The sequence below is a fragment of the Grammomys surdaster genome, unplaced genomic scaffold (genome assembly GCF_004785775.1).
Source record: "Grammomys surdaster isolate TR1022 unplaced genomic scaffold, NIH_TR_1.0 64, whole genome shotgun sequence".
NCBI lineage: Eukaryota > Metazoa > Chordata > Mammalia > Rodentia > Muridae > Grammomys > Grammomys surdaster.
The window spans coordinates 12898756-12923386 of NW_021604566.1; positions in this window are offsets into that span (position 1 = coordinate 12898756).

Here is a 24631-nt window from a genome sequence, read left to right on the forward strand (position 1 = left end):
TCTCTCTCTCTCTGCTAGAACATTCTTAGTATAGAGAATTCACAAAGCATGCATCTAACATTGCTGAAAAAGATCAATGAGGGAATTTCATCTCTTGGGTAGTTTCTGTCACCTTTCTCGTTTGGAGACATTGGCAGTGACGGTGATACTTTGGTAGATTTTGTTTGGAACTGGTTGTGGGTTTTTGTTGTTTGGTTGTGGTTTTTTTTGTTGTTGTTGTTTTTTGTTTTGTTTCGTTCTGTTTTTAGAGAAAAACTGGATAGTTAAATGAAACAATTGACAAATTAAGGCAACCCAGCAAGGCTTGAGTGCCTCAGGCTGCTGATCTAGTGCTGAGACGGGAGACAAGGTTTCTAGGAGGCAGGGAGGAGGAGGGATCTGGGACTCTGAACAGTTTCCGGACATGAAGCCGTTGCACAGTCACTCCATTTACACGGTCACTCTTCTCAAGAATCATTCGGAGCTGCAGAGCTGTCACGAGCCAGACTTGATTCCCGTGAATTGTCTGTGTTCCAAAATCTCATTATCGGCAAACTTTTCCATTTGATGCTAAATACAGAGTGTTATACAAACACAATGTATTATAGGTCAAGCCCTGTACCATGACTGCTAAGAGACCGTCCAATTTATAGTTAGCAAGGGAGACTGTATTAGAAATTTACAGTACCAATCAAATTATAGACTGCAATTATAGAAAACAAAGCCAGTTTCCAGGCCAGTCAGTGGTCAGCGTATCTCACTTGTCAATAGACAATCCGCAGCTTCTTCAAAGGACAGTGACTTGAAGTGACATGAGATCGACCACATCCTTTCCACCCCACTGTTCTCAACACATGGGCTTACCCTGTGCCCCTGAGGAGGAGTGGGTCACAGTAGATTTGTCATGTGCTCCGAGGCTGTTTTAAGCACAGCATCCTGTAGCATCTTCTCTGAATTGAGACTTGTCTCTTGAACCTCACTGTAAGGCCTTTGAGGGACTGTAGTCTGTGTTACTTCTGCATGTCCTGTAGGTTGCCAAGCGGAGAGAAAATCCTTAAGGAAAGCAACCAAACAGGAAAAAGAGCTGAGTGAGGTGGCTCACACAATTAATCCCAGCACTGGGGAGGCAGAGGAAGGCAGATCTCTGTGAGATCAAGGCCAGCCTGGCCTACAGAGTGAGTCCAGGAGAGTTAGGACTCTATTGCAGAGTAACCCTGTCAAAAAAAAAATCACAAATAAATATAAATAAACAAATATTTTTAAAAAGGAAAAAAAAGGAAGAAAAGAAAAGGAAAGAAAGAAGAGACCAGGATGGAAGCTGAGGCAGACTGGATGCACTTTGGGAGTGTCTCGCTAGAACTTCAGGGGTTCGTTCATTCTTGTTGTCTTATACTGACTTTGGCTTATTGTGTGCTATGGGGATGTGCTTATTGGCCATGTGTATATCCTCTGTGGAGAACTAGTAAATAACTTTGCCCATTTTTAAGTTGCCTTTTTTACTATTGTTGACTTGTAAGAGTTCTTCATATGCTATGGATACAAGTCATGGTATAACAAATTCAAATATTCTCTTTTGGATATATTTATGACAGACAGGAATGAACTGTTGATGGTTACCTAAAATGCATATTAGCTGAGACTTTTCTCAAAAGATAGGAGACTATAGTTACCTATGGAGCATCTTGACTCAGCAGATTGAAGAATAAATGTGATGGTAATTATTTTCAGTGCTGGAGATCCAGCCAAAGGCCTTGTGCTTTGTAGGCAAGTGCTTGGTCTAGCACTGAGCTACATCTCAGTTATGTTAATTTTAATAAGACAATTAAAGAATCAAAGTTAGACATCTTGGGGTTTCTTTTCTAAGCAACAGATTCTATTGCTGTTATGACCAAAAGCAACTTGGGGAGGAAGGGTTTATTTCAGCTTAGGATTCTCAGGTTACAGTCCATCATTGGGGAAGTCAAGGCAGGAATTAGAGACAAGGACTGATGGTTAGGCCATAGAGGAATCCTGCTTTCTGGCGTGCTCAGGTTGCATTCTAATATCATCCAAGACATAATCCAGGGGAGGCACCATCCCTTATGGGACGGACCTACCCACATCAATTATCAATGATTGATCAAGAAATGTATCACAGGTTTGTCCAGAGGCCAATCAGGGGGAATTTTCTCAGAGGTTCCTTTTTCCAAAATTACTCTAGCATGTATCAAGTTGATGTAAAAAAAAAAAAAGTAACCATTACTGTAGATAATCAAACTAAAGAAACCTGCATTCCCAGTATTGCTAAATGCTGTTGTGACAAACATGCAGAAGAAGGAGGAGGAAGAGAAGGAGGAGGAGGAGGAGGAGGAGGAGGAGAGGAAGAGGAGGAAGAGGAAGAAGAAGAAGAAGAAGAAGAAGAAGAAGAAGAAGAAGAAGAAGAAGAAGAAGAAGAAGAAGAATAATAATTAAGGTCAAGATTAAAGGACAAAAGAATCCACATGAACAATGAATACAGTGACAATTTATTTGTGTGCACAAATTTCTCTTAAACTTTGAATTTGAAATGTCCCCTGGGGTGTTAGTGGACACTTGGTTCCCTGCTGAAGACACTGTTTGGGGAGGTTGTAGAACTTTTTAGCATGGATCCTCGCTGGCAGATATAGGCCATGCCTATATACCACTAGCGATGGTCCTTTGGGGGTATAGCCTGATTCCAGTTCTAGCCTAGCATTTCCATTTTCTAATCCTCCAGATTTGAACAAGTCCCAAGCTCCCAACACAGTAGACTGCCTAGCTCCAAGCTCTGTGCCGTTTCCTGCCATGATGGACTGTACCCCCTTAAGTATCCCCACAAGTATCCCCTTATGCATCTTTAGCCAAAAGAAGTCTTTCCGTTGAGTAGTTCCCGTCAGGCATTCTGTTACAGAGATGAGAGAGGTAACCAGCAATGTTTCTTTTTCAGATGAAGAAATTAGCCTTGGGTTACTCAAGGAATGTTCAGCCTTGAAGGATGAGGGTTAGTATTTCAAGAGAAATGTGGTTTTTTTTTTTTTAAAGAAGTGTTCTTTCTAGCAAAAAAATTCATATGCAGAGTGACTTATAAACAACAAAGATTTTTGTTTTATAATGAGCTTCATTATGATATTTTCATAAATGCACATCATGTAATTTGTTCCTGTTCAACCACCATGACCACTTTTCCTTCTCCCAGCCAGTGAGTGTGTGTGTGTGTGTGTGTGTGTGTGTGTGTGTGTGTGTGTGTGTTCTACAGGAGAAAAAAATAGAATATTTGTCTTGATGAGTCTAGCTTATTTAATTTAACATGATGATCTCTGAGTCCCTCCATTTTCCTCAGAATGGTGTGACTTCATTCCTTATTGCTGAGTAAAATATCTCTGTGCACATATTCCATTCTCTTTATCTGTTCCTCTCTTGGTAGGACCTAGATTGATCCTGTAACCTGGCGATTGAAAGCAATGCTGCTGCACTGAAGATGGATGTACAGATATCCGTGTTGTATGCTTTGGGTATATGCCCAGGGGTAGCATTGCTGGTTCTGGTTTGAGGTGTTTGAGCAAAGGAAATGTACTGTTCACAGTTCTAGGGGCTGGGAAGTCTAATGTCAAGATATTAGCAGATTGGCGTCTAATGAAGATCAACTCCTTAATTAGAAGATCTCACCATTTATGGGAGGGAGATGCCAAGGACATGTCACCGTCTTGCGATACACTTACATAGTGGGATGTGCTCACTAATTCTCAATCGTCTCTTACAAACCCAGTAGTTCTACTCATGAATGTATCTGCTTCATGATGTAATCACCTTCCCTACTCTCTTCTATCATTGTCTTAGGTATTTTAATATTTAAAATGACAGAGGTAGAGGGAGAAAGACATGCAGACATCCAGATGAGAGCAGTTACCAACTGGTTACTGTACAGTGAGTGTTGTAGCATCTCAGCTAGTTATTCCTATGTCAAGAGAAAGAATTGCAAATACAGTCTGTGTTTCATGAAGTGACTCTCTCTTTCCAATGTCTGACATTGTCATCCACTGTAGCAAAGAAAACATTTATCTACTATACTATAGCCATGCTTTTGATGCAGCCAAACCACTATCCAGAGCCCTGTCACCCAAGACTGTCTTCCATCAGCACCATCTAGAAATCAGCCTTAGGGCATACTGCCATAGTCCTGAGCACTCTGACCCACCTGCTCTCTGATAATACCCGCCTGGAGCAGACTTCTCCTCAGTTCAGGACCTAAGCCTGGCTCTATACACCAGGTCTGTGATCCATGCTGCTGGCACAAGGAGACAGTCACATGGCTCTGCACTCTTCACGTTCCAACTGAGTCCAGTTTGGAGGCCACTGTGTATGTGTCTGGTACCTCTGGTCATACAGGAAGAAAGTATGATCACTTACCCAAACTTACCTACCCCAACTTTTCCAAACTTTTGATGTCTCTTTTGTAAAGAAACTCCCCCTGGATCATCCTGATTTGAAGGTACCATCTGTTTACTCTTGGGACTTCTCTTGACACAAATCCCCATAGTGCCTAAAATGTTAGTTGGTGCCAAAGAGATAATCGTTATGTGGTTAATAAGTGAAAAACTGAGGAGCAGGTGCCGAGTATCACCTTGTTCCCTGTGACAATGACTTGGGGAGGGTGAGAGAAAGCCCAGGCAAGAGATAGCTTCTCAGTCTGTGCCTAGCACATACTTTGATTTTATTTGGAAAATCAAAAGACGAGTAACATGTCTCATTACACAATAAATCTGACTTATTGTATCATTATAACAGTTAAGTTATTGTTATACCAAAAAAAGGTATGTAAGTGTGGAGACAGGGATACAAGGTTATAGTGGTTTTTTTTTCCCTAAGCTGTTCAATATCAACAGAATGGGAAGAGTGTGCTTAGTATCAAAGGCAAAAGACAATAGCTAGGTTCTTCATCATTTTAAAAACCTCAAGCTATTTTCCACAGTTTGTTTCTTAGTTGTTGCCCACATTTCTATCTGTGCCAGTTGTCACACTGGATGCTTCTGATCACAGCACAGGACAGGAGGGTGCAGAAAAGGCCCGAGGTACTTTGTCCTGCCTTTCAAGGCTGCTCTGCTTGTGCTGTTCACTTTGATTGATTGTTTTAAATCCTACTTTGATTTGCTTATGGTGTGTGTGTGAGAGTGTGTGTGTGTGTATGCGTGTGTCTGTGTCTGTGTGTCTCTCTGTGTGTGTCTGTCTATCTGTCTTTCTCTGTCTCTCTCTCTGTCTCTCTCTCTGTCTCTCTCTCTGTCTCTCTCTCTCTCTCTCTCTCTCTCTCTCTCTCTCTCTCTCTCTGTATCTCTCTATGTGTATGTGTCTCTGTGTGTTCACAGACCCAGGGGAAAACTTAATACTATTATTCTGCTAAAGAACGTTGCAGAACAAAGACTCCTGGTGACATTCTGCTATAACTACGGACCAGTGCCTTGTTCAGCCATCAGTAAAGAAGCTTCCTCCTGGGTCAGATGAGAACTAACACAGAGCCCCATGACTGGACAGTGTGCACAGAATGACAGGCTTTGGACAGCTCAGTCCTAAATTGACTTTCTTTGTCAAACCCTAAGGGGAGCCTTAGGGCTCAGAGATCTATGCTGAAGAGGAGGTAGAAAGATTGTAAGAGTCAGAGTTGAAAGATGACTCCAAGGAAACTGTCTTCCAGACACAGCAAGACTGATGCATGTCTTGCTGCATCATGTCCCCCCCACCATGAACTCACAGAGACTGTGGCAGCATGCACAAGACCTGCACAGGTTTAAACCAGACAGGGTCCCAACACTGATAACAGACACAGCCTTCCACCCCAACCAAGAAACTGTCTATAATCGATACCCTCTGGCAAAGGGAAAAACTCAGTTTTCTCCAATGAAATGTTGCTGCATATACCAGCCATGCTCCAGGGCAGGCCTCATGCCCAGGAGTAGTTGGCCAACACAAAATGAACTCAGTAGTATTTTTATGGACTTTTTGTTTAGTTGTTTTGTTTTTTTTTCTTGTGTGTCTTTTACTTGCTTATTTCAATTTTTGTCTTTTGAGTTTTAGTGTTTGTTTCATTTTTTAAGAGAAAAAAAGGACATAAATTTGGGTGGGTATGTAGGGAAAAGAATCTAAAGAGGTGGGGGGGGACATGATCAAGATATATTTTATACATTTTTAATTAAAAAGAAAAATAATAAATAGAGAAATAAGTGATGAATACAAAAGAAGGAAGGATGAAAGAAAGAGAGAAAGAAAGAAAGAAAAAGAGAGAGAGAAAGACAGGAAGGAAGGAAAGAAGGAAGGAAGGAAGGAAGGAAGAGAGGGAGGGAGAAAGAGGAAGGAAGGAAGGGAGGAAGGGAGGGAGGGAGGAAGAGTACTCTTTTGAGATTCTGCTTGCCAAGGAATTTTATTAAAAATCTGTGGTTCTAGGTTAAGAGGAAAGGCTTGGTCCTCAGTGGCATCTTGTACAAACACTGCAAGGAAAGTAAAGCTGTAGGCTGACTCTGCCCTGAGGAGCAGAAAACCAAAGACTGCAGGCTCACAGAGTGCCTGTGGAGTTTTTGGTGGATTCTGAGTGACTCAGAATCTCTTGACTGAGAATCTCTTCAATGGTTATCTGCAGGGACACAGGATGTGTGGCCACAGTCATGGGGCTGGGCGTGATCTCTGTGCTACCTACACTGGGAGCTCCCGACAGGATTTTTTTTGGAAAAGTTTTTACCAAATGATTTCCTGGGCTTGTCACGGCTTGTCTGAAGGCCATTGTACAACTGTCTCTAAGGTGTTTTTCCCTGCCTCAATCTAGACATCTGATAGATGGTTTGATGAGACCTGAGCAACTCTGCTCTGAATCTCAGGGACAAACAAGAGCTTGCAGAGCTACACAGTCTCCATTAGAATGTATTCATCAAGTGACCACACCACTCTTAATCAATTGACAATGATGGCCAAACAGAAGTTTAGTCATGATTGTCTTGTATGTTTGTTTTCCTATGATCAGAGATAGGGAGTCCTCCAGTGTGCTTGAATTTCTGATTTCAAGGCAATGGAATGAATTGCTGATTAAGTCCATTTAGGACAATCTCATTGGAAAGTGAAGGGCTATTCAACAGTTGGAACAGTGCTCTGTTGCTTTGTATAGCCTAGGGTGGACATTGACCTTGGGGATTCCAAAGAAACAAAGGTCACAGTCAATGGTACACGTGTTCTTACCTCTCCAGCTCTTGTTACCCTTTTGAGTATAACTCATAAGAAAAGAACCCCTAAATCAGATGGGAAAATGGGAGAAGTAGACAAATATCTCAGCTAATTAGAATATATCTTAGGGATCCTCTAAGAAAAGTCAGGGAGGGGGAAAGTGGAAAATTGTAGTAGGTTTGGAGGGGGAATTCCTTCCAAACTGTGATATAGTTATCACTGAGGAATGAGGGCACAGAGACATGGAGACCCAACTATACAGTAAGAGGTATAAATGTCTGAAAAAATGACTCAGAAATACAGAAAAGAGCCATAGCTGAGGATAGAGGCTCAGTGTGGGCTTCTGTCCCATGAACCCTCAAGGTGTGTGATCATCAGAGGTCTGGTATTTGAGGGGTTAAAGATGACAAAGCTATCTGGGGAGTAAATCAAATTTTAGGGTCCCAGCACAGAGACAGATGAAGGTGTCCTGGCCGGCTTGACTCAGTCTTTCTTCTGAGGCCTCTCAAGTCCACGGTCCTCAAACTGAAGTTCAGCCTTCAGAATAAGGAGCAGAAATAGCCTCGAGGAGGGTGGAACTGACTTGCTCTGAGGGACTTTTTGTCTGGTGATTCTGTGACTAAAGATAATATTTGTTTATTTTGTACGTTTAACTTGTGTCTTGTAATCCAGTGAGCTAGGGAGAAAATGTAGAATTACAAGTAAGTCAGTGAACTAGCCCATCGTACAGGGTATAATTTGCAGGCCTGGGACAGGCTGGAAGAACACAATCAGCAGTTATGATAGAATGTGTTTTTTCTGCACACTCTCCAAGCCTACAGAAGGATAACTTTAAAGTGCTGATTCAAAGAGCATTTGCTACAGACTCAGCTGCTTTATTCACAGAAACAACTGTACTGGAAACACAGTTGTTGTTTTTTTTTTCTCAACACTGTAAATTCTTGCATAGTTAGATAACACCATAAAACTAAAATCCTTCAAGAGTGCTCCAAAGATGCAGTAAATGGAAGACTTTAAACTTGAGTGTCAACCCATCATCAGAACATGATTAAGGCAGCTCTGACACCATGTCAGATGTTATCCCAGAGGCTCAGATGACCAAAGGGGTAGAGACACATGGAGCATCATGTTTGGGCTCATTAAGGATACGAGACCAACATGGTGGCTCAGTGGGTAAAGCACTTGTACACGAAAGTACATTGACCTTAGTTTGATCCCCAGAACCCACATAAAAAACACAGAGGTGGTGATACACACCCAAACACCTACAGGGAGGCAGGAAGTAAAAACAGAGGAATCATCTAGAAGCTCACAGGTCAGCTAGCTGAGTGTACAGAACTTTAGAAACAAGAGAGACCCTGCTTCAAACAATAGAGGAGGGAACCAAGTCCTGAGGTTGTCCTCTGACCCCCACATGTACTCGGGGGCACACATGCATTAGAACTACTAAGGTGTAAAAGTACCAGCAAACACAAATGATCATGAGTAAAATTAGCTATTCTTTACAAATGAAACGAAAGAACAAATGATGTTTGCCTGCCACTTCAGCTGTGAGCTCAAGGGGTTCAGGCAAGCTTGGGCATCTTAGCCAGGTATTGCTCCCTACAGAGAAAAGGTAGATGACTTGGGGAAAGGACGTTTGCCGCCATGCTTGATGATCTGAGTTCAATCATGGGGATCCACACAGTGGATCAGACTGCCACAAGCAATTTTTCATCTGACCGCCACACCCATGTCTTGGCATGCATGTACTCCCCCGATGCCATATGTGCCCCCACCCCGACACGCACAAACATACACCTAAATACAGGCAATTTCAAAAAGATGTAGAAAGGAGAGAGAAGGGAAGGGAAAAAAGAGGGGCGGGTAGGGGAGACAAAAAGGTTCAGGCCCTGGGATTTAGTTCAACTGGTAGAGTACTTGTGTAGCCTGCATGAAACCCTGGGTTCAGTCCTCAGCTCTGCATAAAGCAGGTGGGGTGATTCATGCATGTAATCTCAGAGGTCATCCTCCACTACTAGTGAGACCAGTCTGGGCTACATGAGACCGTGCTTCAAAACAGCAACAAAAGGAAGATGGGAGCAAACAAAGCGCAGAAAGATTACAGGAAGGAGCCCCAAGTCGAGTCGGGCAGGCAGTGAGTTCCTTCTCGCTGCGGCTGGCTCCTCCTCCAGCTCTGGCCATAGGCTCGGCTCAACAGTATTGAAGTGGCGCCAACAGCCAGTTAGCAAAGCAGCAGGGCAGCAAATTGATTGTACAGTTAGCTATGGAAAAACCGAAATTCTTTATTAAGGGAAAATGAAATCCGGTTAATTGACGCTGCCATGAGCCCCCACACACACACACCCACACACACACGTGCCATTTACTCCTCTAGCTCTTTCACTTCTCTGTGAAGCTGAAACGTGGCCAAAAAACGACAGAAGCTTTACTCATTTAAAAATAAGGCAGGTTTTGAGCTGCTTCCCCCGCCCCTTTTGCATGATGATTTTTCCAGCTACAATTACTGTAACTCACTCATTATAGAGGATAACATGGCAGGCAAACAGGCAAGGAATGGGGTGGGGGGAGTGTGGTAAGACAGTTGGCAGGATGTGGATTGGGAGTCTTTGCCATCTAATTTTAAGCAGTATTTATAGAGAGCACCCATAATACAGTATTCAACGTTTCACAGAAAATCTCTTAAGTAGTAGAAACATTTACTGAAGTCATTAGTGCAGCTCATGGACACCAATGAGGGAAAAAAAAATTAATAGGGCCTCTAACTCTAAATTTAAACGACAGGATCTAGGTGGGCACATCATCATGGTGTGATCTCCAATTATAAAACCTCACATCGGGTTCACCTTCAGACTCAAAGATGACATTGGTGACTCACACAGTCCAAGGAAGCTTGTCAAAGATACACCTTGTATGCTTTTCCTTACTAATTCCTAAAACAGCTCCAGGTTCCAAGCACTTACCAGGCTCTCTCATTTGGGATCACGGGGAATTCCCAAGTAGTTATGAGACATGATACAGAAAGAGTCTGTATGCCCTTTGTCCAGGTTCCTTGGAGGCAACATCCTGTGTAACTATAGTACAAATATCGCCATCAGGAAATGTGCATTGGTAAAAAAAATCTAGCAGGCATATATGCATCCATTCAGTTTTATGTGCTTGTATGTGCAATTTCATAACACGTGTGTGTTCATGCCTGTGTCATCAGTCAAGATACATCCCAATTCCACTTAAAGACCACTCTTGCTACTTACTTTCTCAATGCCCAGCTGCTTCCTTAGACCACTAATGTTTCCATCTCTGAATGTAGTCATTTCAAGGATGTTATAGTAGTAAGTGGAACCCTACATCCCAGGACTGACTTTTCATTTGCTATCAATTCGTTGATATCCATCAAAGTTGTATATATCGGTAATCTATTCCTTTGGTTGCTGAATAATACTTCATGTATGGACATACCATTATTTGTTTAATCACTCATGTATCTACTGAAGGAATTATGGGTTGTCTTCCAAATTTCCATCATCAGAAGTAAAATTATTGTAAAAATTTGTGTATATATAGGTTTTGTGTAAACATCAATTTTTTATTTCTCTGAAACAAATGCCCAGAACAATTATCAGGTGTTATATGTGTGCACTGTGATGGTTTGAGTGAGAAACTACAACATTGGTTCCGAGTTGGTGGTACCATTTGAGAAGTTAAGAAATATTCAGGAGGTAAAGCCTTCCTAGAGGATGTATGTCACTGGGGCATGGCCCTGGAGAGTTTGTAACCTAGCTGTGCTGCCAGTTGGCACTCTAGGCTCCCTTGTGTCTCTCAGCTTCCTGCTTCAGCAGTCTGCTCACCCCTCCCTTACATTATGGACTCCTTTTCTGGAACAGTAAGCCGAAATGAACACTTCTCTATGTAAGTTGCTTTGGTCGTGGTGTGTTAACACAGCAACACGACGATAACTGATGCAGCAATGTAATTTGTGTGACCTCCATCTTAGATAAAAGACATAAAAATGGGACCTGTGAGATAGCGTGGTGTTTACGAGCTCGGTCTGCTCTTGCAGAGAACCTGAGCTGGAATCCAAGTTGGGATCTATCACTCTAGCTTTACTGGGTTCAGCACCTTGTTCTGGTCTCCAGGCATGTGCAACACACACACACACACACACACATACACACCAGTGTCAGAGAAAGCAAAGCAGAGACTATCACAATATAGCAAATCAGGGCAATTGCCCAACACCGTATGAACTTGGAAATCAGCAGGAAATATTTTGAGTACCTAATATTATGAAAACTATACTAAAAATGGCCCACAGTAAAAAGGAGATAGGATTAGCTACTCGGCAGCATTGAGTTTCTGGCTATAAGCGGGATATTCTGCGGAGCAGTTTCTCCTCTTTTCAGTTGAAAGCAGTTCAGGGTGGCATGTAATAGTCCCTGTACCTACTTAGAGCAGCCCACTCAATTGCTAATGAGAAGCATGGTTTAAGTTTCTCCCATGTGCCAGGCATAAATATCAGAGGTCTGCACACTGGCCCTGTGCTCAAGGACTCCTTCTTACTGACTCTGCTACTAAAGGATTCACACTTTGGTAGTCACAGCCTTAAGTAGCAGCAGCATGTAGCACAAGTGGGACAGATGCCCAGGGACCCCAGCTGGGCCTGAAGTGACAGAATCAAAGACCAAAGACTATAAGAGGAAGATACATCTTTGACAGTAGGCAGAACAGATGCAAACCCATCAGATGGAGCTGGACCCCAGGTCAGTTCCCAACATACATAATTGTCTATAACTCTGGCTTGAAAAGATCTGACACCTTTATCTGGCTTGAAAGGACACTCACACACATGTAACACACAAACACATACAAGTAAACAAAAACAAATCTTTTTTTTTTCGAAACCAAGCCTGGCATGGTGGTACACATCTTTGATTCCAGCACTCAAGAGGCAGAACTAGACAGAGTTCAAGGCTAACCTAGTCTAAGCAAGTTTCGAGATAGACAGGATTAAACATAGAAACCCTGTCTTGGAAAACCAAATTAAAATAAAAGCCAGGTAGTGACTCTTGCCTACAACCTCAACACTAAAATTAAAGAAGGAGGATTGCTTCAAATCCAAGGCTAGTCAGGGTCACCTAATAGACTGTGGGGTGGGGATGGGAATGCGATGGGCAAACAAACAGTCTGCATTTTCAGAAGAACATCTGTGAGTGGTGGTACAGGCTTAACATTGCAGCACTCATGATGTTAGGAGACTGCCAAGATTCAGGCCAACTTGGGCTATGTAGAAAGACTATCCCCCCCTTGCTCCCTCCTTCCTTCCTTACCTCCCTCTCTCTTTCTCTTTCTCACACATACCCCTAATAAATAAAATCTGGCGTGGTGGTACATGCCTATAATTCCAGCAGTTGGGAGGTGAAGGCAGGAGGGTCAAAAGTAGAAGGCCATCCTCTACCATATACTGACTTTGAAACTAGCCTCAGCTACCTGAGACCTGCCAATAAGTAAATAAATAAGCGGTACGAGATTTTACAAACTGGAACATGATAGTCAGGGGTAGGCAGGAACATAGAACATGTTTTTGGATCAGGTTCTCTGGCTCAAATCTCTGGCCTGAATTTGGCCCTTGCAGTTGGAACGATAAGCAAAGGAAGCCTTTTGAATTGAGGAGAGTACAATGCTATTTTGTTTAAATTTTTTTATTATATTTATTTGTGTGTGTACATGCACACTTGAAAGCAGACACATAGAGATTTGAGGACCGCTGGCTGTAGTCAATTCTCTCCTCCTACCAGGGTGGTTTCAGGGATCAACCTCAGGTGTCAGCTGTGGCCCCAGGGGTCTTGTTGTACATGAGTATCCTTTAAGATAAGCAACTTCCATCTTGAGGAACTCAGCTACCCAACTTGGCAAAGATCACCCCAGATTGTTGACATCCTCTTATAGAGGGAAAGGCAGAAGGGTAGAGGGTCCCTTACCTGAATACCAGCCACTCTTTACCTCTTGTTCACACAATTATGCCCTAATTGTCTCAGGAATTAGAGTATATGCATAGGCACCCTTCTGTCTATATGCTATGGAAAAGCCAGCATCCCGGATTAGTAGACTGAATTGCAACTTTTGGAAAAGGTACACTTACACTCCTATAAGTAATTCCTTCTCCATACTCTATAAGGAAGCACAATAAAATCATTAGTTTCCCAAAGTGAATTTTGAGGAAGTCATATGTCAGTTGATCTTGTGACCGTAGGTTTGTTTACATGTTCCCTGCCTCCCCCCACACCCTCTGGGAAGGAATTTTAGCTACACACCTTTACCTGCCAAGCCATCTTGCTGTCCTAAAAATATGTAACATTGTAATTTAAGCTCCTACAGTCTAACCTTGCCCATGAAGAAATACTCTTTGGAAAATAAAGAGCTTACCGATCCTTACAGTTGGTTTAACTCTGTTGGGGGTAGGCAGCATCTCTGGGACAAGCTAAAAAAGTACAATGGAAACTCCCAGGAATCTGTGAGGGTGACCCTAGCTAAAGACTCCTAGTAATGGGGGACATGCAGCCTGAACTGGCTGTCTCCTGTACCCAGGCAAGACTTCCAGTGGGTGGATTGGGACACCAACCCAGCCACAAACCTGCGACCCACAACTGTCCTGTCTACAAGATGTGCAGGGGTAAAGATGGGACAGAAATGGAGAGAAAGGCTAGTCAATGACTGGTCCAGCTTGCAGCCCATGCCAGGAGAGAGAACCCATCCCTGATACAATTAGTGATATTCTGCAATACTTGCCAGACAGGTGCCTAGCATAACTGTCATCTGAGAGGCTTCACCTTTCAACTAATAAAAATGGAGGTAGAGTCCCAAAGTCAAACACTAGGCCGAGCTCAGAGAATCCTGTGAAAGACAGGGAGGAAGGATTGAAGGAGCCAGAGAAGTCAAAGACACCACAGAGAAAACCTACAGACGCACCTAACCTGGGATCCTGGCAGCAGGGGCAGGGGCTGTCTCTGACTACACTGCCTGCCTTGGATCCCTTCCGCTAACTGAGCTACCACAACAGGAGATGTGCCTCGTCCTACTGCAACTTGATATGACAAAGCAGACTGATATCCATGGGAAGCCCTTCTAGTCTGAGGAGAAAAGACAGACTGGAGGATTGAGGGGAAGTTCGGAGAGAGGAAGGGATTGGAATGAAAGGAGGGAGGGGAAGCTGCGATTGGGATGTAAATTTAATTAATTAATTAATTAAAAAAACCTCATCATTCCTCCCACAGCATCATGAAGAAATATCAGTTTGACTGCACAGAGAGGCCTACGCATAAACAGGGTCGGGGAGAGAGGACTCGTGGCAGAGCTAGTTGAAAAGACACAGAACTGAGGGAAGCAGCAGACTCCATGAGCCCAGCTGACGAAGAGGGGATTTCCAGGAGCTGCTCAGACTTGAACAGAACCTTGAAATGACAGCATACCGAACCCCAATGGAAAGCACAAGGTGAGCCTCCAGGCATGAGGAACTTCCACAGGAGCAGAGGCTCTGCTGTGAGCATGCGCAGGACAGATTCAAATGCCAAACCCGAAGGAAAGCACAAGGTGAGCCTCCAGGCATGAGGAACTGCCAGAGGAGCAGCTGAACTGCTGTGGGCATGCACAGGACAGATTCACAGCATTATAAGATTTTGCCCAAGGCCAAGTGCTGTGTCCGTTAAGTTACATAAAACACATACACACACACACTCACACACACACTCATGAGGAAACCACCTTTGCCTAAAGATGACAACTCTTTTTGTTTGTTTGTTTGATTTTTTTTTGTTTTTTTGTTTTTCGAGACAGAGTTTCTCTATGTAGTCCTGGCTGTCCTGGAGCTCACTCTGTAGACCAGGCTGGCCTCGAACTCAAAATTCCGCCTGCCTCTGCCTCCCGAGTGCTGGGATTAAAGTATGTCACCACCACCCGGCAAGATGACAACTCTGCCTGGCAAGATGACAACTCTTAAGTTACAGGCCAAATTAATAGCACTGTGGCTATTAATTTAAAATGTTTTTGAAAAAAGTCTGGCCGGGCGGTGGTGGCGCACGCCTTTAATCCCAGCACTCGGGAGGCAGAGGCAGGCGGATTTCTGAGTTCAAGGCCAGCCTGGTCTACAGAGTGAGTTCCAGGACAGCCAGGGCTACACAGAGAAACCCTGTCTCGAAAAAAACCAAAAAAAAAAAAAAAAAAAAAAAGTCTGAACATTTTCTACTTACCATTTTTCTGTTAGCAAAAAGAATTGTGGGGTGAAACATGTTTCTCAGTTGTAGAATGTTTGTTAACCATGTAACCATGTACAGTGACTTAGGTTTGAACCTTGTACCACAAAAAAGGAACATGGTAGGCGAGCTACAGAGATGACTCAGCTCTTAAGAGTGCATTGCCCTGCCAGAGGACTGGAGTTTGGTTCCCACACTTGGAAGCTCACAACCTCCTGGAACGCCAGTGCCAGGGGATCTTGCCTTCACCACAAACACTTACCCACACATAAACATGAAAAAGAAAAAGAAAGCATGTGTGTGTGTGTGCATATATATCCTTCTGAGTCAACATCTCAGTGCCTTTATTTGGGGCACTGTAGGATAATAAAATTGGGCTCTCTAGACTCCTATCTGTGGTCAAAGTCCACATTGGGAACTGTACTCCAGGAAAAGCCATACCTCTGAAAAAGTCTAAAGAGGGACCTTCCTGCCAAGGTCAAGTCTCAATCACTCCTCAGCAGAACTGACCAGGCCCAGTGGTTGTGAAAACCTCAAGGCAGAGGGGAAAGCCTTCCTTTGTTGGGACTGCAACTCTCATCTTGGAGTCCCTCCCATCTGTTAGCAAGCTAGCCAGAACTATGGGCCAATAAGAGGGTAAATGCTGTTGAGAGGAAGAATTTGACCCTCTATTCCACAATTAGGTATATGCTATTTAAATCAGAGAATTCTTCTTAACTCAAGAAATTTTTGTCTTGTCTAACTGAAGGTTTTTTCAATTTAATTATGATCTCAGGAAGACGCACTTCAAAACTAGTATTTGGAAGTTGGTACACAAGAGACATGGCCATTTCCACTTCCACTGAGGTCAGAACCAAGGTCAAAATGGGCTTTGGGATGTAGTGCTTGAGGGAGACACACACACACACACACACACACACACACACACACACACACATATATATATATATATATATATATATATATATATATATATATATATGCATCCAACGTAGGCCTAAAGGCTGAGCAAGGCTGAGCAATGTTCTCTTTCACTCTGGAGATAGACTTCATCTACAGGTACCGAGTGGAGCTTTCTGTGCATGTGTGCAAAAGACTAGTGTGTGTCAGTATAGAAGGGACTTTGAAGTACTAACTAGTAGGTCCTGTGCAGAGCCACAGGCATTGGGTCAGACCTAGGCTGAGCACCAGCACGGCTCATAAGGTCCCAGAGGAGATGTGGTACCATTTCCCATGTGGCAAGGAGGTGTGATACCAAGTAGATAAGCAGAGGCTCTTTCAGCCCTGTTTGTCCTGAAAAGATTGCTCTCTTGAAGCGGTGTCTTCATTTTAAGATGCTGAGCACAAGGCATACCAGGTCCTCAAAGACAACCCAGATAGGCAAACAATAGGCTTTCTGACACAAAGAGGCCAAATGACAACGGCCCATAAGCAGTCAACTCAGTCTTGCTTCAGAAAGGGCCCTCTTGGAGCAGCCAGTAGGAGCCTGTATGCGGCAGACTTGATGTTATGCTGAAGGTAGCCTGTAGTATTCTGATTCCTTCCTCTGAGCCTAGTGCTACTCTGTGATTTCTTTTTTTTTTTTTTTTCTCTTACAGGCGAGAGGTTACTTCTCAGATGTTAAAGTGAGCCAATTCAAACCAGATTAGATTATATTAAAGGCCAATTTATGGGGAAGATGCTCTTAGGAAAGTTCACTGGCCCCAAGGAGCCAGGAAAGTCACCATGGGGGAGGAAGGGAAACAAAGAAGGAAAGGAGGAAAGGGCACGTGTGGGCAAAGAAAAAAGGAGAAGAGGGAGGGAGGGAAGAAGGAGAGAGAGAGAGAGAGAGAGAGAGAGAGAGAGAGAGAGAGAGAGAACAAAATGTCTAGATTATACAGGGAAGAGCCTCTGGGGGAAGGGCAGCTCAGCCCCTGGGCTAGAAAGTTCCAGGTTGGGGGCAGGGTATGTCAAGTTGAGACTGAGGGATGCTGGGAGAACCTGGAGGTCAGGTCTACTTTGATATGTAAAATATGCACCTCAGTTCCTTGCCCCTGGGGTCAGAAACCAAACAACAGTATAGAATTTATATGATCCGTTTAGTGGGTTTCACTTCCCCTGGACAGTAGACTTCTTGTGGCAATGTTGTGCTCTCTAGTATCTTCTACTTCAGGCATCCAGAACCAGCTTGGGCAGAGCTTGCTGAATGAGTGCTTGTGTGAGGTATCACATCTCCATTGTTCTCCTTCTCCTCCAGTAACCTCTTCCCTGTCTTGCTTAGATACAGATCTCTAAGAAGACTCAGCCCACTGCTGCCTCCTAAACTGCGTGGGTAATAATAGCTAAGCACCACTCCTAAATGCCCCTATTCCATGTTGCATCTGTGAGCTCCTTCCTGGCAGTAATGTTGGACATCCCTGGGAGTCTCAAGCATTTAGCACAGTGACTGCTTATAGTGGTGATGGGCCGGGGATGACAGCGAGACCACACTGAGGTCTCCACGGTGGCCTCTTAGCCAGCTTCCTGTATGGACAAACTAATAGAAGGATAGTTACTCATGAATTAAGGCAGAAAATTCCAGGAATGTGTGTGGATTTTCCAATTATCTTCATGTTCCTATGTTGTCTTCAGGGTTTTCTAGGGGTGGCAATGGCCATACCTAGACCCCAGAGAGGTCATAATGGAAGAGGACAATTTTTTGAGGCTCATAATTGAGATGATATTCTAAGTGTCATCATAGTGGGCTGTGCTATCTCAGCCAGCCTCGGGTGGTCTTGTGTCACTAGTATTCAAGTGTCCCATCAGGTTCTGCCATCATGAAGCTCTGGGCTTGCATTAGCCCTTCACTAAGGTGTGATTTGCCTCTTTCCCTATACCTATAGTATTGGGTGCTGTGTCGCACACAGTCTAGGTCTTGATAAGTAGAGAGAATGATATACAAAATTAGAAATTCTGGTTAAAATAAACAAAGAAGAGAAAATAAGAAACATCAGGGACTGAAGAGAAGCCCAGCGGTCAAGAGTGTATACTGCTTTAACAGAGAATGAGCAGTTCTGTTCCTCTGGAGCACATGTATCAGGCTGCTCACAACTGCCTGTAACTCCAGTTCCAAAGGATCAATGCTTCGGCCTCCTCGGGGCACTCCACCCACTCCCACACGCACACACATGTGCATAATTAAAAATAAATCTAAAAAAGCAACATCAGTATTTCATGTTGAATTAGTCCTTTTCATCAGAGGAAACTGAAGGACCCATACACAGTACTTGCCACTAGACTTTATTAATGAGGTAACTGTGACTATACCCTCTTTATATAAAGGTGGCTTTAGAGAAAGAACATTGGCTGTTAGTGAGGGACTTAGGCAGAAACCCAAATTTCTGAATGGAAAGAGGGCAACATAGAGAGCCGTCTAAACCCAGTCCCCACATAATACTCCCCATTCAGACTTTCTGACACTAAGTGACTGGGATTCTAGCTCCTCACCCTGATTGATGTCGCGTCTCACACACACTTCGGACATCAACCAAATCCTAATGTTGAGATAGAAAAGCTAAGGTTGGAAGAGAGTCTTTGTCCAGCTCCTGCCAGTATTCTTTATTCCAAGATCAAGACCCTTGTTAAAATGGATATCTCCTTAAATAAATGGAGCTCGAATAGCAATGAGTTCTCAGTACAAAACTCCCTAGTCAAGCCAAGGCAATCTCTTTAAAATTTTCCCAACAGTCACAATTTATAAAACATGTAAGCCAAACCCAATAAATCAAGTCAATAGCATCGCATAATGGTGGCTTAAGTATAGAACAAGGCAAGCCAGAAGGGTTCAATTAAGTAAATGCTGTACATAAGTCTAGCTTTGGTGATGTCAATATGATATATTGGACTATTCTAATATAAAGCCAAATAAAAGAAGACAATTTCATGATTAAATAAAATAAAGTAAGAAAAATAATAAAATGAATACTTTGGGAAAATGTAACTGACTTAAAAAGAAAACTGTAGAACAAATAAGAGTTTGGAATTACAATGTGCTCAGCAGAAACTTGTGTATTAAAACATAGTGGGGGGAATGCTAAACAGAAACTTCTGAATTAAAACATAGGTGGGGGAAACGCTAAACAGAAACAAAAGAAATGGCGCCAGGCGGTGGTGGTGCACGCCTTTAATCCCAGCACTTTGGAGGCAGAGGCAGGCGGATTTCTGAGTTCGAGGCCAGCCTGGTCTATAGAGTGAGTTCCAGGACAGCCAGGACTACACAGAGAAACCCTGTCTTGAAAAACCAAAAAAAAAAAAAAAAGAAAGAAAGAAAGAAAGAAACAAAAGGAATGGCGTCCTCTAAACAGTTAGAGGACACTGGTATAACAATGATTTTAAATCCTACATTGATTTCAGGTAATTTGCATGCAGCAAAAACAAATCATACATAGGGAATATGGTTACCATGGTGATATTAAGCTATTAGAGGTGTATACAAATTAGAAACAATTCAATAAAAAGTGGGAAATGCATCTAACCTCTCAGGAGTTTCGTCTAAAGAAGATGATATTTCTGGTGAACTGGGTGGTTTAATGACTCATTTTTTTTCCTGTGAACGTTTGATCCTGGCCCATTCTTTGAATGTCACTACCATAGAAAGAGAGTCACATCAATTACAAACAACCCAGGAGAAATGTAACTATCATGTACACAGACAATGAATACCCATGGGCTCATGACAGCCAACAAGGCTGTCAAGTCAATTCCGATTCACTTTTTCCTCCTAACATTATTTGATAAATATTCATTGTGCTATTTTCTAGCAGGGGCACAATAAGCTAACAGATTTCAAGTGTTTCAGAAGGGGCATGTTCAGTGGCAAAGTCTATCCACTTATGTATTGTTTTTATGTGGGAAAATTGAGTACACTGAGTTACAGCAGAGAAGTGTTTATATCGTCATGGTCTCGGTGGATAAATTTAGGGACCTTGATGGTTGGAGATGTGGCTCAATTGTAGAGTACTTGCTTAACACATACCAAGCCGTGAGTCCACTTGGCAGCACCATTTAAGCCAGGTGTGGTGGGACAGGCCTATAATCTTAGTACTTGTGAGGTAAAAGCTGGAGCATCAGAAGCTGCAGGTCATTCTTAGCTTCACAGCAAGTCTAAAGCTACCCTGTTTCAAAAATAAATGATAAAAAGTAATAAAGCTAAAAGAAATTGGGAAATTATCTCTTCATTCAAACCAGATTTGTTGCATTTCTAAACATATATGCGAATGAACATGTGTGAAGATGTTTACATGTATAGGTTTATGTGTCCACATATGTATGTATGTGTATATGTATGTTTGCACATATATAAGTCTTGTGTGTATTTATATGTATGTGCTATGTCATGTGTTTGTGCTCATAGGTGCATATGTGTTTATGTGTGTATACATGTGCTCATCTGTGTTTATGCTTGTGTGTATGTGTGTCTGTACATGCGTTTATATGTGTTAACCTCTTTGCTTTCCTTGGATTATATTAATCGTTTTTTCATTCTACAATTAGTTACTAAGTATGTAAGTCAGTATTAAACTTTTTGTTAGATGCAGGTAACTTAAGGGTGAAAAAATACTTCTTGGTATTTTCCAGGAGCTTATGATCCACTAGAGACATTGATCAAAGCCATGATCAAGTGATAGATGCAGAACCTGTGTCCAAGGATTGGCATACATCTCAGAGCCTGTGTCCAAGGATTGGTGTACATCTCAGAGCCGGGGCTCTGTGGTATTGGCAGTACTACTCACAAAAGCCAAGACATAGAAGCAGCCAAGGTGCCCATTCATGAACAGATAAAGATGATGTGAGTCATACACAATGGGAGAGTCCTCAGCTAGGAAGAAGAAGAGCATTTTCACTTGTAGGAAAAGTAGTGGGGCTGGGGATTATCACATTCAGTGAAACAAGCTGGATTCAGGAAAATCATTTTATCTTTTCTTTCATTGCAGAATCCAGATTAAAAAAAAAAAAAAGATATGAAAGTAGAAGGGGACTTTTTTGGAAGAGGGTGGGAAACACCAGGGTTGGAGAGGGGTGCCAGAAGAGGGTAGTGCCTTAAAACAACCAAATCACCCTGAATTTGCATTAGGAACCGTCATTATGAAACCCATTATTTTGTACTAGTAGAAAATGGAGGCCAAAGAACAGCCAGGGAAGGCTCCTGGCATTTGATCTAAGCTCTAAGGAAACATTTGGGAGCTTGTGTAAAAGTTGAGAGGAGGAGGAGGAGGAGAACAGAGGAGAACAGAGCCTGAGCTCCTGGAGTCACTGTCTCAAAAACAAACGAGTGAGAATCTCACTAACACTGTTATTATTAGTGTCACAATGCACAAGCAGGTCAGCAGATCAACTGTATTTAAAATTTTTAAAGGGAATTAGTAAAGTGAAATACATCTTAAAGTTTACTTGGAGGCAACAGTGAAGTTGAGACTTCATGGGCTGGCGATTCGGAACTCTGAATTCAGTTTAGTAACATTCTCAGCCTTCCCGTTGTGTGTATCCTTCCCTGGGAGGCCAGAGCAGGAGGGTAGTGCCCACAACTTACTAATAATATAGCCTGTTAGCCTTGAAGCAATGTGGATTCCATCTGCTGTAATGAACACATTCCAAAACAGTGAGTCTACTAACTTTAAGTAATGGATTATAAACGGGGCGGGGGGGGAGCCCAACAAAAACAAACAAAACAACAACAAGATTGTGGTGGTTACTGCATTTAAATTTTGTTTGTTTGTTTTCAGTAGTCCTCTAGTAACACTTAAGGAAAGTGCTAGAATGGATTCAGTTTTTCTGCTACTTCTCTGAATACTTAGCTGGGTCTTAGCTCTGTATTTTTGCCTCCCCTGTTACTTACTTGTTCATTAGATCCGTAAACATCTGTCACATGGCCTTGCAATTTTATCCTGTGATCTTAATGACATCAAATAAGCTATGTGTCTGATTTGTTTAATGACTTAAATCTGATATTATCATTATTATCATCATCGTTATTATTATTATTATTTCTATTGGCGGAGGGGTGTGTGTCTGTGAATAGGTAGGACTGAATATGTGGATACCAGAGGACTACTTTTTGGATTCTGTTTACTTCCTTTTACCTTTATGTAGATTTCAAGAATTGCCTTCAGGTAGCCAGGCTTGCATGACAAGCAGTTTACTCTCTCAGTCTTGTCACCAGACTCAAGTCTGGAATCTACTTAGCAAGAATTTCTCTTCTTTTTTTCTTCCCTCTGTCAAGGTCTCACTAGCTAGACTTGAAATTGCTATATAGAACAGGCTGGCATTGAACTATCGATGATCCTCCGGCTTCTTCTTCTTGACCACTATAGTTACAGGGAAGTGATTCTCTTCTAGCAAAGGGTTCTTCCTGGAAATCACAAGAGATCAGCCTGCCTCATGGACATTCCATCCCAAAGTCTTTAAGTCACACTCAGCACATCCCAAAGATAGTCAACTTCTCTTTGTAGGTGCTCTGCTTCTCCCTTCAAAAAGTGGCATCCCTGCTGGGTGTGGTGGTGCACTCCTTTAATCCCATCATTCAGGAGGCAGAGGCAGATGCATCTCTGAGTTCAAGGCCAGCCTGGTCTACAGAACAAGTTCCAGGACAGCCAGGGCTACACAGAGAAACCCTGTCTCACAACACACACACACACACACACTCACACACACACACCATATCTCTTTGAGAAGTAGTGTCCCCTTACAAACTAGGTAGCTTTCACCTTGTTGCCCTGCCCAGAAACCTAGAAATCTTTGGTAATCAGTCATCAAGCAAGTCTGACACCTGTGATTCTTTACCTTTTTTAATCTATATTCTAGTCTTAATCAAAGTACTGCTAGGAAACTCAGAGTTTCGTTACTTCTGCCTTCAAAATTGTACCTACTTTGAAACTCATTATGATCTGACCTCAGTGGGGATATTGTCTCATGACCATTCATTCCCTAACTGGTTGAGGCTAGTAACATATTTTTGATTAGTTAATAAAGTGTCTGAATTGGAGACTCTAAGGTGGCATACGTGCCCCACCAAAGCCACCTTTGATGCACAGCTCCAAGCTGTGTTCCTTGACCTAAATATGGATTCCACCTGAAGTGGACCCCTGCTTCTCTGCTTCTCTGTCTCTGTCTCTGTCTCTCTCTCTCTCTCTCTCCCTCCCTCCCTCTCTCTCTTAAATGCCTTCTGCTTTGAAAGAAAGGCATCAAACACAACACTTCTTCATCATCCTTGCAGAGTATAGATGCTCAACAAACATTCTATACCACCTCCAGTGCCCATTATTCTACTGATTCACATGTTCCTTCTTTTGGAAATAAAAGTATAAGACTTTTTATTCATGTAATTTGATGGAAGGAAAGAAAAATAAACTATAAATTCAATTTACTGACTTACTTACTGAGGAAATTGAGAGATTAGTAAGTAAAATATAGATATTTAGACAAGCTTTTCCCCAAGACAGATATGTAAAAATACAGCTATTGCTAAGTTTGTGATGTGCTTTCTCGGTTTACTTAATGTAATTATACCTTGCAATCAATATATAAACAACAGAATTTCCAAGCAACACATACATCTCCCAAATACATGTGAATCAACTGTTCAGGTTAAAAATTTGCTATATAAACCAAAGTATAGATTTTGAAGTTCAGAGGGAAAAAAAAGTATGCTGAAATATAGTTACCTTTAGTTTGAAGTATGTTCACTAAATCTAAACTTAATGGGGGGGACACACATACACACATATTTGATGAAAACTTCGCCTGACCTACTACAGTCTTGGAAAGAAAGTCCTGTCTTCTGAAATTCCAGTTGAGTGTTATGGCTCACACCTGTAATAATCTAGTACCCAGGAGACAGACACAGAAAGATCACTGCAAGATGGAGGCCGGTCTGGGCTCCACAGAGAGACCCTGTGTCAATAATAAAGCATCATGAACAAAGTAGCCATAGAAAAGATATTCCACAGAACTACGGCATTGGCAGAGCACAGCCAGAGGCCTGCAGGAACAGTACATTTTTAAATGAAAAGTATGCATTTCAGAATCACCTGCCAGGAAAATCATTAATGAGTTTCAAAATAAATAGGACAGAATTCCATTATTAACATCAACAAATAATTCAGTATAATACAGTATAATACCAGTGTTAGTCTCCATCATTGAACAAAATCACAAATTACCATCTCAATAAAACAAAAACTTTGGCTGGTGGT